We start from the raw sequence: 18,716 nt of genomic DNA, 5'->3' as shown, positions 1-18,716 counted from the left end.
TTCCTCCTTCCAGACTCACTTAATGCTCCCATATAGTGATTTGCCTTCCTGTGGAGTATGAGGAGATATGGCCTACCCAACCCTGGGCCCAGAATTTGCAGGGAAATTCCACTGACTTCAGGGCATCTGCTGAGGACTAGACTAGACATATAGGGTACATCTGTGCTGCAGTGTAAGCCCAGGTTTCAAACTCAGGCTCAAGCATAAGCCCTCTTCTGTCTACACACAAATTGCACTAGCCCTGGGCTCAGACCCAAGGTTCCAGGACCTCACAGTTGTGAGTCAATCTGGGACCCAGGGTTCAAGCCCTATTTCACTGCAGTGTAGATGCAGCTGCATTGGACCCATGCTCTGGGAGTCCACTGAAACTATTCCACAATCCCATGAGCTGACTTTCTTCATCCTCTGGACTGTCAAGTTTGGTGGACAGTCAAGTTTTCTCACACTGCACCATGAACAAAGGGCTAGAGTGGCCATATTTTGGGAGGGCACTAGGAATTCTGGGATATGGGTGGATGGACTTGGGCCTACATAATGTAGTTTAGATGCCTGAGCCTCAGACTGAGACCAGGGTTCAATAAGTCCTAACCTGGGATTCCAAATGATTGTAGATACTTCATCTCTGGGTTAACAAACTCAGAGTCTGCTAACTTGAGTTCTACTAACCCTGGGCTTACATTGCAGTGTATACATACCCATAGAGGCCCAGTGGCTCCATACTCCTTATTACTTAGGTACCCCATTCATTCTGCCAGTGTCTGCCATCTCACGGCTTCCCCAGGTAACCTCAGGAGGTCTCTCAGAGTGCAAAAGAGGACTCAATGTATGAAAATGTTGGCAATGTCTGAATGATCTTTTGCTGGAAAATCTTTGCAGGTGAAGCAGGGATGATACAGTGTAGTTAATTATTATTAATAATAAATATTTATATTTATATTGCTGTAGCACCTAAAGGTCTCAACCATTGTGCTATGCACTGTAAAAAGAGCTTTCAATGTAATCAACCCAACCGACTCCACCCCCTCACCACCCAGCCTTTTTTCCTCAGATCTGAGTAGACCCAAAATTTGTGGAGGAGTTTCCATAGTGTTAAAAGGAGAGAGCGAAATCGTTCCATCTAATTCTCAATCCCACTTCCCTCCAACTAATATTGCCCTATTTTGACAGATTTTCCATAATTTCCCCACTATTTATGGGATATTTAAGAGGGCATTCCGTTAGTTGGGAGTGTTGCCTGAGTGAGGACTACAGGATTAGCCCTTGGGTGTGTATAGGTATATAGACACACATACTGTAAGATAGTTATCCATGCCAGAAGATAAAGGCACCAGTTACTTGATGATTAAGCAAACTTGGATTAAGCAAAAATTAGCATATGGTGTTACTTCACAGCAGCCTACAAAAAAGCAGCCTACATGCTGAACAGAGAATTTTGCAGAGCTTTTTATTTTCTGCTGAAATTAATTTATGTTTATTAGAAGGGGTTGTTTTTTCAAGGATTGGCCAAATCTATCCCTGGGCTCACTCTATTGACTTTAGTAAATTTACATCTGGGATAAGTCTAGCCTCATTTGGACCAGAAATTCATCCATCAACCCTGCAAATACTGAAAATAAAAATAAAATAAAACAAAACTTTTATATGCAATTTAGGGGGAAAAACTAAATGAAATTTTGGTTAGAGCTAAAACTGTCATTAAATACTTTGAAATAGTTTCCGGGAGCCTAGGTTTTGTTTTGTTGTTGTTCTTCATTGGTTTAATTTCCTCCCAGTCAAGCTGCACTTTGAAATGTGACCAATCGTTATAAGAAAGACAATATGGGCTGGGTAATATCTTGTATCAGACCAGCTTCTGTTGATGAAGATCCATGCTTTTGAGCTATACAGAGCTCTTCTTCTGGATCTGTCTCTCTCACATCCTGGGATTAACAGCGTTACAACACTGCACAGATCATTATGTAATTTGTAGTCACAAAGCAGAGGCTCTTGCTCATGATGGTAAGCAGGGCCACTCTCGTTAATAGAACGAATCCATTACCATGCCCTTCACTTTCCCCCACCACAAAACAAAACAAAACAAAAAATTTGATTTAACATCCAGGATAAACATATAGCCAACCAGAACGTTGCCCAACGTGAAGTTTGGTCAAGCTATAAAGTTGCCAGCAAATAACACAGAAGCAAAGCTTTACACTGAACTTTAACTTTTAAAATAATGTGGAACCCAAAGAAATATGAATCTGATAACCACTACGGAATGGGTCTGGGAGTTTTATTAGTCATTCACAACAGCAATCTTGGTGCTAGAAGATGGGATGCTTAATAAGATGGTAGTGAAATGTAAAGGAGATAGACAGGAGGAACCATCGAGATTCAAACCCTGAGAAGGAAAAATAAAAATAAAAAAGGATTTGTTTTTAAGGGAAATTTTGCATTAAGTCACCCAAGTGGTTGAAAGACTCGCTGTTCTTGGAAGTTCTAGACTGGTCCTCTTTGGTACAGCATAAATGTTTTTCTGTTTGTGTAGAGGAAACTAGTATGTGTTCAGCGTGCACAGAAATTAATGGACCACATATAAAGGCATTTTTTGTTTTTTCCCCCCAAACTTCTCATTTCTTTTGGCAAAAGCCAGTGGCCCCATCACATAATGGAAAGTTCAAGGTTTCAATGTAAATCATATAATTAGAAGGGTATTTCCTTTGCTTTAACCTTTTTTAAAAAAAAAAAAAACAAGCAAGCAAACAAGATGGTTTACTTGTTTTGTCTGGCTCGGGGCATAATCAGCTGTTGTGGGGTTTGATTGTGTGACACCGTTTTTAGTAATGATTAGCCTAATAAATAATAATAATAATACTAATAATAATTCATGGCAGTTGCAGATTTAACCACAGGCAGACAGGACATTGCCTCATGGCCCCTTCTCTATAATGAGACCATGTTATTTTGGTTGCTATTTTCTGCTCTGCATAGGGTTTGGAAGAATTTATACATAACCCTTGGCACCAGGCCAGCGCTTTAAATAGGATTTCTAATAAAGCCCAGTTCATATTGCTCATCTAGTCAGGACCAAACTACTAAATGTCCATTGTCTACTTCAGGTGTTTTGTGTGGGGGTAGAGGCCAATTTCCTAAACAGGCGAACACCTTTAATGATTGTAATGTTCAAGTACTAGGGAATTTGACTGTTAATCATGAATTATGCAGTAAACCAGAGAAATTCTCTCATATTCATATTATTTTCCCCATCTTCTCAACTCAGCTCTGGAGCTTAACAGGCCAAAGAAAGAGCTGTTTTCAGCTGCAAGAGTAAGGGAACAATTTTTCATACAGAATATCAGGCCAAATCCTAAGGGTTTTAACTCATTTTTCACTCAGTCCTTACTCAGGCAAAATTCCCATTAACTTCAGTGGGAGTTTTACCTGAGTGAAAAGAGGATGAGATACATTTTTAACAGCTGGAAATAAAAAAATATAAAAATAAAATAAAAAAAAACCCACCCCAAAACCAGATTTCCTTCTTGTAACTAACATTTGATGTAGTTTTGGTCCTGATAAACTAGCAGCCTTTGAACACTGGGGAGGAGGGAATTGGAAACTAACAAGTTATTTTGTTTAGATAATATGCTGCAGCCTGAAGAACCATAACATGCAACTTAAAAGGAACTGTTGGTTTTCTATCATGTCAGCGATCTGCAAAAGAAGAAGTTAGATGGCAGAGCCTCAGCTCTCCAAAGGAATAATTACGAGTTGGCTCACTGCTAAACTATGCTGCAAAAATACTCTGTGAGGTCTATTGTTCTACCAGGACATGTCAGTAACTTACATTAAACTTAATTAGCCTTGGGCAATGAGAGACAAATAGGGTTCTAAATATGGATATGCTAGATAGCAATCCAAATCTTCAAAGGTCTGTAAATAAACTATTAGGGGAAATTCCTATTGATTGAACTCTAAATGTGAAACAATTTGGGTTTTATAGAATTTTTTTGAAAACCTATAGAATGAAATACTAAATGATATCCTTTTTATAGCATTTTAAAAGCATCCGATGGAATTTAAAAAAATTCAATCCACTATAGAATTTTGTAGCTTAGTTCAAAAATTCTATTCACTATTACATACTAGAGTACTCTTCAATAAAAGAGTAGTCTATGATTTCTCTTTCTATGTAACCCTATAAACAGACATTTCACAGCTGTACCAATGCAAAAGAAGTTCAAACCTTAAAAGATGCAACTGCAGTCACATTGACAAAAGCCTGATTGAAGTAGCTACAGTGTCCTCAAACTACACTCCAGAAAGGAATCGTTGAAAAGGCAGAATATATGTCGGCTACATTGCTTGTCACCAGGGTGTAATTTGGCTCTCTACTTCCACCCCATGCTGGCACAGAGTGCTGGAAGAACAACCTGATAAATAAAGTCTTGGGGGTCATGTCATCACCTGGTACCAATTTATCCTTCTACTAAAATCCACACACAAGGCAGGTGGGTGCCTCATGGAACAGAATGTCTTTCCTGGAATATTTGGCGCTGTGCAAAAGAGACACTACGTGAAATTGTGTCAACCCTCACACTGAAACTATCCGCAGCACACATGTTAGTGTGTTTGTGTCTGAATGCTGTAGGAGCCAACTGATGATTTAAGACCCTTTCTGGTTACCCCACAGTGAGGGGAGAGATTGCCCAGATAAACCCAGTGTACCTTTATATCAGGGGAAGAACATTTCCATGCTGGAAGGACTAAAGATATCAGGGAAGAACCTTATTCAACAGAATAAACTACTAATCCTTATAAAAATGACATTTGTGAACCAAACTTTCCCACTCTTCATACCAGTGCACTGGGGGGTAGCTTGGGGGCATTGCCAATGTTGGAAAGACCTGGCCAGAGCATTCAAGGATAAATCCTGCCACTGCCTCAGCTGCTAGGGAGTGTCTCTAATGCAGATACCTGGCAGTTACACAGAGGCTTTCATTCTTCTCTCACAAGAGGGGTGGCAGTGGTGGCCACGTAAGTCCATTGGCCTGCAGGAATCCTGGAGCATCACCTTGATCAGGGAAGAGGACAATGATTCCTGCCCATTTGCCCAGCCAAGCTATTTCATCTGGGTGCTGGGATCTGGGCTTTCCTCAGTGTTTTAAAGCACATCATTTAAGAATAATAACTTTTATTAAAAAAAAGTTTGGAAACTGTCCCAGCTTATACATCCAAATATATTAACAGTGGGTGAACTACTTTATCGGAAAACATCTGTGGGTGATAGTCGCTCCCATCCCTCAAAAATCTGATTCTTAGCCATGCCCACTAGCCATAAACTAAAACACCTGAGTGCCACATACACAAAGCTTGAGTTTCTGCTGAGACTTCTGGAAAATATGTCACTTGACAATTTCCTGACGGAGGGTGGCTTAAAAGAAAGGCCACCAGCCCCCTGGCCTACACAAACATACATCAGTTATGTGGAACTGATGATTGTGGAAGGGGCAGTGTCTGAAATTCATATCAAAACCAAACTTCTTTATTACGAAACTTGAGTTTTGCAAAGGTTATGGCTGTGCCTCTGGACTTTCACAAAGCCAGGGTTTGCATGCATACTTACACCCATTCTTTCTCTAATTATACACTATATATTATATACGTGTGTGTGCTCACATCTATACACATGCAACTGCAAATGCAATCAGATGTGAATCTGCTTATTAATTATGTATCATGCAAATAGGTTATAAGTTGTGGACTAGACTGTGTCTATTAGGCACAGCCAGAGGCAGTGCAAAATCACACCACCTTTGGGAGATCTTGGGGAAGTAATGTGCCTGGGAGACGCACCAATAGCCAGTGCAGGGAGAGCTGGGACCTCACCGCCTTCTGTCCACACTTGAGGCAACATATGACCTTGACACACTGAAGGGACAGGCAGCCCCTGTGCTTCCCTTGAAGCCTGCAAACTTCATGGAATTAAAATTTTATTAAAGCTAATGTTAAAATTGTATAATATACAGGTTGAGAAAAGAGTGTTTGTACATCTGGGTATAGTGCTTAGATTGTCCACAAATACAAAGTTTGTTTTTAAAGTCATAAGATACATATAGTAAAGAATCAGCAATAACCCAAAGTTAGGTGAATGAATTTAAGAATACAGTTTAGATATTTCGCATCCAAGTATTCGGGTACAATACTCATGAAAAAAGTTATACAAAGAGTTGGTAGCAGAAAGCAGAATTTATCAATGAGTGAAAATTGTCCCTCAGTAATTGAGAATTTAGGATAGGTTGTCCATTTAGAAAAAACAGTCCATCAGGAACGTATTTGAGTTACTTTCCCGACTGCGCTTCTCATCGACACTCCAGCTCATTCCTCCTGGTATTGCTGATGTCTGGTGATGTGTTCTATGTAGATGTTCCTCGACCACCTGCTGGCGTCCGACACCATGAGATGCCACATCAGCCAAGCGTAGTGTTGACCGATTCCAATTTCTCTCAGCGTCCCTCAACCCATGCCACTTCCAGCAGGTCCCATTGGCCTGGAGCAGTGAACCACGGCAGGTAAACAAACTGGCCCGGCTTTCCAGGGGCTTTCCCTGCACAAGCAGCAGAACAAGTTTGGGAACCACTGCTCTAGAGCTTTTTGTAAGGAGTGGGAAAAGAAAGCATTCTCATCAGGGGTAGTGCTGGCCCAGGCCCTCTAATCTCAGGCTTTCTCTGTACTAAGAAACAGCCCTGATTTAGCAAGCACTGGCTAGCAGTTGCACCTGAATTGGTGCTAACACCTAAGCATAGGAAATGACATGCAGGGGTTAAACTCAGATTAGCTCAAATTTGTGAAAACTCCACTTGCCTTTGTCTACTCTGGTGCCTTTACACTGATGGCTGACTATAACCATTGATGAATTGGCCAATTCCTCCTTGTAGACAAGGTCTCTCTCTCTCCCCACTTTTCCCCTCTCTCTGTGAAAAGAGACTCCATACAGCTAAGAAGCTTTTCTCTGACTTCTGTCTATAAGCCTATGTTTTTTTTCTCCAGCATGCTATTTCAATGGTGTTGAATGCTGCCAAGAGAATTCTTGGTCTAACCATCCAGCCTTTTGAGGTAATTTCTTCCAGTAATTTGTGCACAAGTTAGGCAGTGTTTCCTGATTACTCTGAAGTATTTTTGTGGTTCCCATAGAAACCTAGGTGGATTTAATTTTAATTCTGGTCTTTCTCTATTTTCATAATGTACTGAATTTGCAAAATACAGACAAACATTTAACAGCAAATCAAAATTCAATCAAGTAGTTTAGTAAGTGAATACACAGCCTGAATTTACCAGTCCACTGTGAAAACAATGCATTAAGATTGAATGAAATATAACAGGCTGTTCTTTTATTCCTAAACACAATTTTGCTAAAGAGTGAGCCCTCCTTACACAGTGGCAAATGAGGGATTGCTTTCTGCTGTGACCTGGAATAGGACTGTTGGCGGGGTCACTGCTTTCCCTTGCTTTCCCTTTACTACCTATGAACTTGACACCAGTTGTGACTCACAAGACCCCTAGTGAGGCATACAGGAGTGGTGCAGTGCCTCTGTGCCGAGATTAGCAAGGATTTTAAATGCTTATGGCCAATATATTTTTCTTCTAAAGAGTAGTATATCTGAAATAACGCTGTTAGTGCCCTGCTGATGTCTCCTTGGCAAAATGTACATATGGTGAAGCTACGTGAATATTTTTCCAGGGATCCATAAACTGTACTTTAAACATCTGACACACTTTTTCAGAGAACACCTTACTATTAAATCAGTGATGACACTTCCTTTGTGGGAAAGGTTGAGAATACCCTAAAACTCCCTAGGCCTGCTGACACGACCTATTCCCGTGAGAAAATCACAGCCCACTAGGTTAATCAGGCCCTCCCCCTGTTTAGGTCAGCCAATTAGGGAACAGCAACAATACCATATGATAGATGCAACTATCCAATACCCAAATGACTAGTTGCAGGGATCAGTTTGTGAGGAACCCATAAGCTTTGATGTGTTTGCACAAAACATTTGCCAAGAAATTGCGAAGAGCAAATAACCAAGTGTAAATCAAAGTCTGCTCACAGGGAATTTGTGGACAAAATAAAGGGTAATCTCACTGGATAAACTGGTCATTGTGAAGTGTTCACCCAGCTCTGTTTATAGCCATTCTGCCCCATCACCTCCGTCCAAACATTAAGCCACGGGAGTGAAGGGGCCAATTCTGCTATTTCACTATCCAACACACTAAATCAACGTAGCATTTGCAAAAGTCTTTTAGGTGGCCAACAAAGCACTTTTAATTTGGGGTTTGGAACAAGACCAGTTAGGGATATGTAAGATTTTACATGTAGTAGTTTTATTTTCTTACCTACTCTAACTTTTCCACCCACACTTTTAATCTCTCCCTAAACTTTAATTAACCTCTTCATTAGCTTAGGAGCTTGGGGAACTTTTTATTTAAAACAAAAACAGAGCCTACCGGTTTGCATGGCTGGCAAGTTTTTCCACAGTTTGACAGTTCCAGCTCAGACCTCTACTTGAGATTTATAAGACACAGCTTTAAGTCACTGAGCTCATTGGGTTTATCCTGTGCACTGCAAGATCATTTCTCCTTCAGGGCATGCAGCATAGAAACATCTGAGAAAGAAATTTACCAGAAGAGACATACAAGCAGGCAATTCACATTTTGTGGCTTATTCTCCGGTTAAAGCCCTTGAATAGTAGCCAGTTAACTTATTCTTAATCCCTAACAAGTGTTCCCCCCCAAAATATCCAGTACTTTGACTTTAATGCTAAGTGATGGGTTAATGTTGAACACACTGCTCATAAACCTCAGTCAGCTTTACTATGACAGCAGAATTAGAAGGGAAAATATGGACTGAAGTCACCCACTGGATGGTCTAATTATCTGAGCTTCTGGTGCTCAGGATTATTTCTGGTTTAAATAATGGTTTTGTTTCCTCTGTCCCTTCCCATCAAAAGGAGTCTGTTTAAAATGAACTCTTTTAATAAAGGCCTAATCAGAACACCTAGACTACTTAGGATACTTTTTTGTATGATAGATGTGTTTGTTTATTTTAATATGCTCAAACCATTAATCTGAAACTGGTGTTTGTAATGGCTACTTTCTGCGTCTTGTTTTGGAACGGTCTTGGTCAATTAGTGTAATGTCACAGCTATACATAGTTATTGTATCTCCAGATGTGAGCTGTTAATAATAAATTTACCCACCGGACAAACCTGCCATATGGTTGTTGGTCCAACAAGGCTAAAATATGCATTCGAAAAAATGCAACTGTTAGTAGTAAGTGGGGACAGATCATTGGATTTAATGCTGGCATGTGACAACTAAGTATCTTTCAGCAATATGCTACCTTAAAGGTCAGTGATTTGCTTAGTGTGGGATGGAGAGCAGTGATAACTACATTGGGTTACAGCTGGAATTAAGAATATAAGGAAACTTTTGGGAAGTGAATAATATAGGATAGGCTTCGTTTGTTTGCAAGAATCATTTGTTGGCAAAAACCTTGCTTGGATGCTCTCTACTAGAGAAAGGAAACAGAACAGGATTTTGGTCACAGATAAGAAAAATTTGCTCTGTGTGTGTGCTTCAACAAGACAAATTCCATGTAATGTGGTTTTATCTACAAATAAAAATATGCTGAATCATGTTGTATGAAATATGAGTAAAATAGGAAAATGTCTCAGTAGATGTATTGGAGTAACATTATGTGCTGGAACACAATTGCTTTGTACTAGAAAACAGTTAAACACTGACTGTTTTTCATATTGTAGATACCTGTTCTTAACTACAAAGTGAATGGTTCTACCATCAAATTACTTGCCTCACTGACAAAACTAATGCAAGCAAGTGCTTGCTTCAGTCTTGAAAGAACTGAGGTGAAAAGAGTTATGCTTCATATTTTTAAAAGGGCAAATCAAAGAACAAGTTTTCAAAAAAAGCAAGTTATCCTGCTTAGTGAAGAAGCTCATTCCCTCACTACCTACCCCCTTAACTAATTACCAGTCCTCTCCCAGCAACTTATGTGCATTTTTTATTTGGAGGGAAGCAAACAGCCTTTCCTTCTTTTGTAAAGTCACTTTTATCAATGGGAACAGAAACCTATCTAATTGCTATTCTAAGAGCAATTATGCAGTGAAGACCTTATTAAAAGGCCCTGCATCTTGTTAACATGTGGTAGAGCTCAATTTGATTACTGAGTAATTAAAAGCACATTGTTAATGATGCAATTTAAAACGGGTAGCTGAGAGTCACAGTTCCAAAGAGAATTCTCTGATACATGTGAAAGCATTATTTTTTTTAGTATACTTAGCTCTCAGGGCTCTGTTCCTGCAAACACTTATTCACATGCTTAATTTTAAACACATGATGAATAGTCCCATTGACTGCAATGTGATTACTCACAAGCTTAAAGTTAGCCCACATGTGCGATTACAGGATCAGGGCCCAACTATAAAGGCTTCACTCCCATCTTCCCATTGGTCCTCCAGCGTTTGCAGATATATCTGACACCAAGGGAAGAATTCATCCATTACGCAGTTTACTGTAATTATATAAAATGTAGGTAAAGAAGTGCTGCTCTTTCTTGCTTGGTTCAGGGACACAGTGATTTCAGACTGGATTGCCTGTTAATCGAGGTAGTTTCATTACAGCCCTGAACAGTTTAACTAAAGTATTTCTGGTGAGGGTGAAGCTCTCGCTCGCTCTCTCTCTCTCTCTGAACATAAGTCCACATTTCACATTAACAGAGGGTTTCCTCATAGCACACATCGCCATACGATCCAGACAAATTATTCAGCCTAGAGTATGATCTCTGTGTGTGCATTCACAAAATGTCCATTTTCTTTCTTTAGTACAGGCTTACTGTGAGTCACTGTCTTGGCATTATTATGGCAAATACAGTCTTCCCTTTGGTCTGTGCGTGTTCAGAAAGCAGTTGGGTGAATGGGAGGGATCTGGCACTGTCCAAGCTCATCTCTTAGACAGACTTAAAAACAAAGTGGTTAAATGAAAAACATTTCAGCTGACTGACTTCACACCAGTTTACGCCTCTGTAAACCCATCGCTGTCGGTGGAGTTACTCCTGAGATCATAATTTGGCACTATATTATTATAACCGTTTCTGTAGCCATGTAGATTTACATGGCACAAATATAGATAAGATAGGTTGCTGAATCAAGTGGAAGAGGATAGGATAAAATCCAAAAAGAAACCCTCACCAAACAAAATCCAGGGCTATAGTTCAGGAAGGAGGGAAAAAGTGGTGGAGATGATGGAGGTTGTGGATGGATGAGGATAGGGAGAGACCTTCATTATGATAGAAGGTGCAAAACTGAAAGCAAAGGGACAAGAAGACTGAGAGGAGAAGAATCAATATGTCAAATTCTCTGCTGGTGTAACTTCCCCAAAGTCAGTGGAGTTATGTCAACAGGAAAATTTGGCCCAATAAGTTTCACATTTTTTCTTTTCCTCAGCAGAAAAAAATGTACTTGCTTCAATTATGGAGAAGTTAATTAAATATACTAGTACTTGGTAGCATATTTATGAACCTTCACTTAGATTAGCATCAACCCTCTATATAACTCACTTGTAAGTCACTGCTTGCTCAATGTACTTCAGGTTTTTCATGATTTCACCCTTATCTGTTTTGTATGAAAGAGACCAAGGGAGATCCTGTTTGCAGCACATCTGAGCTTTCATGATTCCCTAATTTGAGTGGTTTACATGTACATTTTCTGCAGCCCTCTGGGCCACCCATCTATTAATGTTCTGCCACTTCACTGTTTTACATGATGTCAGCTCATGATCTGGCTTTTTTTATCCTGTTACCAAATCCTGACTTCTTAAAACATTAAATAAAATGTTTCTTTCAGTGTTAATTATTTTGGAGTGTGACAGAAACCAGCGCCCATAAAATTTATTTTGTGAAAATAAAAATGCATGCACGTCTACACCGAGCTCTTGAGCGAATGCATTGAGTTTCAGATCTTGACAGAAAGTTGGCGTCAATCAGTCCTGACTCTGTTTAAATGACAGGATGGCTGGCAGCTCTCAGCAGTGCTTGCAGGATGTACTAATATTTACAAGCAAAAGAAGGTCTCTGGCTTTGTTGAAATAACACCACTTTCTTAGTTTGACTGCTGCTCCATGGCAGACCTTTACAAACAGCTACCAAGGGAGGAGGGAAAGGACAGAGCTTTCATCAAATGCTAATGTTTACCTTAAACCTAAAAAGTCACAATTATATTAAGCAGATTTCTGCAGGCAAAGTATAAATAATGATATCATTCTTCTGGAATATCATATTGATGATGAAAATGTAAACACTCAGTGGTTCCAAAACTAAAATGCAAAAAAAAAAAAAAGGAAAGTATTTTTTCATATAAACAATAAAAATTATTTGCAAGCCTCTTCTTTGGTATGTATGTGTACAATGCTTCTGTTGCGTGTGTGTGGGGAAGATGTATTTAGGGTTTTACTTCAACTAACTAATAAGACAGGGGAAAATTGCAAAGTTGACATCTGTTTTCAGCTTTAGATCCCATGTTAGGGTTCGGGGGGGTTGGATTCAAAGTTTTGGTTCTGACTGATCTTTGGACCAAATTTACTGAGGTAAAATTTCCATTGATTTGAAGGCAATGGAAGTTTTCCTTGAATACGTTTTGCCAGAATTTGGCCTAATATACACATAAGTATATGTATGTGTCTATTTATACATGTACTGAATATGTATAGAATATAGACAATGTATGCATATGACATATTACACATTTTATATACACATGTACATCTAGCTGAGATACTCATATGACCCCCCCACCCCATCACTGTAATACCTGAGCACCTCAGAATCTTTAATATATGTATTCTCACAGCACCCCTGTGAGGTGGCACAGTCCTATTATCTCCAGTGGACTAAGGCACAGAGGAAGTCTGTGACTGTATACATCTGGTATTTAAGCATGCACACACCATAGGACATAGAGTATGTGGGTGAAATCCTGTCCTTATTTAAATCAATAGGAGTTTTCCCATTGACTTCAGTGGGACCACATATATGTGTTATGTTTTGCTTGCAGGATCACTGGATTTGCACACACTTAAACCAAGATGAATTTGGCTTGTTTGTTCCAAGGAAGCTTTTGCACATGCAACCATTTGATTTTGATACACATAAAGACTGAAAACTCTATCAAATAGTAACTTTTGTACTGAGATAAACTAGCAGAAAATAAAAGGATTTTAAAAAAACCCAACAACATAGAACATCCTGATTCCAGCACATTCTTCATAATAGGAAAAATGTACTGCTAAATTAAATAATCACATAAAGGTTCACCTTCACTTTAAGGGAAAGAATTGAAAAGGCTTTTGCTTTCCTACATGGGACGTTTGAAAGAGGAAGAGGCACAGTGTAGGTAAGCAAAAAGTGTTTCTATACTGTAGAACACTGTCTCACATCCATTCAATGAGGATTCCAGAAACGGCAAGATGTAAATGGTTATATTGTCTTCCAAGTTTTCAACCGCAGGCAGCTAGACTTCTTAGCTCTGTATGTCCAGAAGTTTTCTCTTTTATCCAAGCCATCAGGTTTTAATACACTCTCTGTTGGGAAAATCCTGAAATCAGAAAGTATGTGGTCTCAAGTGTTGAAGTGTTTAGCCACATATGGAATATGCAGTACTGGGGAATGAAATAACGAATTTATCACTGCTACTGAGGGTGAGATTCATAAGTTATTAGGTCTTGTATAGTCTCGTTGGATATCATTGACTATGAGTTATTGAAGTTTCATCCTCCAGGTGGAGGCAATTTGATTGTTCCACTCCTCAATGTCATATAATACGTGCCTATAACCTTTGGCATGTATAGTTAATACCACTGGCAATCTGTTCATTTTTTTGTTCTCTCTATCAGTTTTCAAACACTGTAAATCTAAATAACTGTCATCCTTGACTTAAATCATACAGTTGTGGGTTTTCTGTTTTCCTTTGATAGTTTGCAATCACTTCAGTGCAAAGTGTCATGAAACGGTGAAATTTGTTTGACTCTGGACTAGTTTCCCAAGGGAAGCACCAGAAGCCCTATCATTTGTAACTTTAAAAACAGGACTGGACAACATACAGTAGGGAATAACTGCATTAGCAAAAAAATGGACAGGATGACCTCATATCAAACATCTATCTAACAAAAGAATATGCTAGACAGACAGACTAGGGGCCACATTTTCAAAGGACCTCAAGACCCAGCAGCTTCCACTGAAGCTGGCCCTAGATAAATAGCCAAAGGGTACATGTCAGCTCTTTCACTTGTTTTATATCCGCTCATTTCAACCATATATATATATTGCAACATATTGCTCTCCTTTATTTTTTTAAATAAATTGGTATAAATTCTTAATTGATCCATGATATGTGAAGGTGAGGCTCGAATAAGCTATTTCTAGTGCTCTGGCTCCCTATCACATTTCACATGGCTATGCAAATAACTTTCAAATGAGTTCTATTTCATGGCAAGTTCAAATTTTACTTCCTTGACATTTCTTAAAATGCAGCCCGGTGTGATAAGTTGGTTACTGCAGTGGGAGTAGCGGTTGCTGGACGGCTCTAAAAATCAGGCCACTTGTTTAGCTGTCTAACTGCAGGCATCGGCATTTGAAAATTTGAGTCAATGCACTCACAGTCATTTCCCAGGTTTTGTTGTTTTTAATCCACAATAACGCCCTTTAAGAAACTGCAAGAAAATATTTTCCTTGAATGTTGATCATATTGGGAGCTGTGGGTGATTAGCCCCACTGAAAATCAGGTCATTTATTTAGGTGCCTATATATGGACTTGGATGCCTGACTTTAGCTAGTCAAGTTTGAAGGTGTTGTCCATGATAACTATAATTAGAACAGTGTGGAACGTTGTTACATTCATGGGTTATTTATTTTTAATGGACCTTTTTTTTTTACCACTTTTGATGACCTTTTTCGTTTATTCCAGTTCTTGTGGGATAAACTCTCACCCTTAGAGTCAATCTAAGATTTGGACACAGTCCCCTCACAGGGCAGCGCTTTGACCTCACTAAAGACAGAGTTCTGACTCCTTCCCTGCCCCCATATATGGAAAGTGGGGCTCTGACTGATAGAGGACAGACTAGCATCCCTAAGTCCCAGTGGGGACTAGTCAGGTTAAAGACACTGAGCAGCTCACAACTCTGAAAAGGTAACGCTACATTTGTGTGTCTCTTAATTTTAATATCACTATTTCCAAGGGGAGAATCAGAGGGAAAAGAAGACCCTGTTGTCTAGTCTGGCACTGTGAAGAGACATGAGAGGTGTAGATTAAGTGGGAGGTGTCAGAAAAGTTACCACAGGGATAACTGGCTTGTGGTGGCCAAGCGTTCATAGCGACGTCGCTTTTTGATCCTTCAGTGTCAGCTCTTCCTATCATTGTGAAGCAGAATTCACCAAGCGTTGGATTGTTCACCCACTAATAGGGAACGTGAGCTGGGTTTAGACCAGGGGTCTCAAACTCAAATGACCCCGAGGGCCGCATGAGGACTAGTGCATTGGCCCGAGGGCCGCATCACTGACACGCCCCCTTGCTGCCCCTGGCCCCACCCCCAATCCACCCCTTCCATGAGGCCCCGCCCCTGCCCTGTCTCTTCTCCACCTCCTCCCCTAAGCGCGCGCAGTTTTAATAAATATATACACTCAGTAATGCACCTCACTCAAAGGACAAAACACGCACTTAGATTTACTGCCTAAGGCTCTGGGAGGGAGTTTGGGTGGGGGAGGGGGTCTGGATGCAGGCTCTGTGCTCGATGCAGGCTCCAGGCTGCAGCAGGGGGTGGGGGTGCAGGCTTTGGGACGGAGTTTGGGGATAGGAGGGAGTGCAGGGGTGAGGGCTGTGGGGCTGAGGGCGAGGGGTACATGATGCAGGAGGGGGCTCAGGGCTAGGGAAGAGGGTTGGGCTGTGGGGTGAGGGCTGTGGATGAGGGGTTCATGATGCGAGGGGGCTCAGGGCTAGGGAAGAGGGTTGGGCTGTGGGGTGAGGGCTGTGGATGAGGGGTTCATGATGCGAGGGGGCTCAGGGCTAGGGAAGAGGGTTGGGCTGTGGGGTGAGGGCTGTGGATGAGGGGTTCATGATGCGAGGGGGCTCAGGGCTAGGGAAGAGGGTTGGGCTGTGGGGTGAGGGCTGTGGATGAGGGGTTCATGATGCGAGGGGGCTCAGGGCTAGGGAAGAGGTTTGGAGTGTGGGGTGAGGGCTGTGGATGAGGGGTTCATGATGTGGGGGCGCTCAGGGCTGGGGCAGAGGATTAGGGTGCGGGGGGATGAGGGGTTCATGATGTGGGGGCGCTCAGGGCTGGGGCAGAGGATTAGGGTGCGGGGGGATGAGGGCTCTGGCTGGGGCTGAGGATTAGGGTGCAGGGGGATGAGGGGTTCATGATGTGGGGGTGCTCAGGGCTGGGGCTGAGGATTAGGGTGCGGGGGGAATGAGGGCTCTGGCTGGGGCTGAGGGTTTGGGGTTGGAGAGGCTCAGGGTAAGGGAAGCCTGCCTTGTCAGTACTGGCGGAGGGCAGGCACTAGGACCCTGCACCCTAATCCTCAGCCCCAGCCAGAGCCCTCATCCCCCCACACCCTAATCCTCTGCCCCAGCCCTGAGCGCCCCCACATCATGAACCCCTCATCCCCCCGCACCCTAATCCTCTGCCCCAGCCCTGAGCGCTTCCCTTCCCCCCACCCCCAGCCCGGCCCCGGCGGGTCCCGCTTCCCTTCCCCCGGCCCGGCCCCGGCGGGTCCCGCTTCCCTCCCCCACCCCCCGGCCCGGGCCCGCTTCCCCCCCCCCTTACCCGAGCGCGTCTCCGGCGGTCCCGCTCAGAGCCGCGTGGTGAGGGGGCGGGGCTGGGAGCTCCACGCCGAGCGCAGCGCTCAGCCCAGAGCTCCCAGCCCCGCCCCCTCCCCACGCGGCTCGGATCGGGGCGGGGCTCAGGCGCTCGGACGGAGACTCGGCGCTCTATGCGCCGAGGCTCCAGGAGAGGGGCGGAGGCGGGAGCCTCCGCTTTTCTCTTGGGGGCCCCTGCGGAGCTCCCCTGGGGAGCTCCGCGGGCCGCAGGGAAGAGCTCCGCGGGCCGCATGTTTGAGACCCCTGGTTTAGACCGTCATGAGACTGGTTAGTTTTACCCTACTGATGATGTGTTGTTGCAATAGTAATCCTGCTTAATATGCAAGGAACCGGATTTGGTGTATTTGCTTGGCTAAGGAGCTAATGGGGCAAAGCTACCATCTGTGGGATTATGACTGAACGCCTCTAAGCATACGGTTTCATATCATACAGTTTCAACAGTATCATGCACGTTTTCTATAATTTTGGGTCCAAGTATGTAGTACTTTATAATGTTGTTTAATCATGGTATTGTTATACTAATCTAATTGCCAGAATGGTACAACATTTGGCTGTACTTATGTAAGGCCAAATCCTGATAGTAGCTGTGCACCTGCAATTCTCATTGACTTCAATGGAAGTGGGAAGTGCTCCCCTGCTCCTAGGTTTGGACCACAGCTATTTTGTATAAATTCTCACCACTCTAAAATTAGCATCCATTGCCCTCTAGACTTGATCCAAAGCCCATGGAAGTCAACGGGAGTCTAGTCACAAGGTTCCAGATCTTTATAATGAACTCCCTCTGTTCTGTTTAAAAAAAAAGAGTAAATATAAAATTGATAGATGGAGCTACGGGCGCCAAAGTTTTGAAGCATGACTGGGCTTGCAAAAACATGCAAATTATGTGCATAAATTCCATAATCTGGAACTATCTGTCTAGCTACTACCAGAATGCTCCCGTCCCTGACCTAGGTCAGCAGAACACAGCAGCTCTTGAATGTGATTTCAGCCAAAGTTAAGAATGTCATACCTATAGAATAGTTTGGTACTCATTGCTAAACTTCTCTTCATTAGTTAAATTTATACCTACACTGTCTCTGTTAAGCAGAAGACATTGCCATTCATTAACATTAAGCTAAATCAGTTACTTGAGTGATGTCCTAAGAATGCAGTTGTCTCAATGTACTCTATCACATTGGAGTGGTACATGTTGTTCTGTCTACGGTATCTTTCATTCCAGCACTTTACACATACTAAGAACACTATGGATCTGCAGTAGCCTCTGAGGCAGAAAGTAGCCCAATGATGTACAGAATGCTGCATGAGAGCCAGCGTGTGCCGTTACTCTAAGGTAAATTATTCATCATACAAAAGGCAACATGAGCTCACTAACATTTATTATGTGCAAACAGAATAAAGTCCAAACCAGTAATAGATATACTTCGTGCTTTAAAGGGGTTAATTTCGCACAGCTGAAAACAATTATGAACCAGATCATCTGTGATGAAGAATTTAATCAGAAAAATGTGAATGATAATTGGGACTTGTTTAAGAACTCTTTATTAAATGCCCAAAAAGCCACAATAGAGAAGAAGGCTGTAGTGTTTAGAAAAAAAATATATCTGATTTAGAGAGGAAGGGAAGGCAGCTTTAAGATAGATAGATAGATAGATAGATAGATAGATTAGATTAGATAACACATGGAAGCCAGGGGAAGTTGATAATAATGAATATAAATCAAAATCCAGGAACTGTAGAAAACTGACATGGGAAGCAAAGGGACACAAGGAGATATCTGTGGCCAGCAGAGTTAAGGACAAT

The sequence above is a fragment of the Mauremys mutica genome, chromosome 2, assembly GCF_020497125.1.
Source record: "Mauremys mutica isolate MM-2020 ecotype Southern chromosome 2, ASM2049712v1, whole genome shotgun sequence".
Classification (NCBI taxonomy): Eukaryota; Metazoa; Chordata; order Testudines; family Geoemydidae; genus Mauremys; species Mauremys mutica.
Note: the sequence above shows the minus strand (reverse complement) of the source record.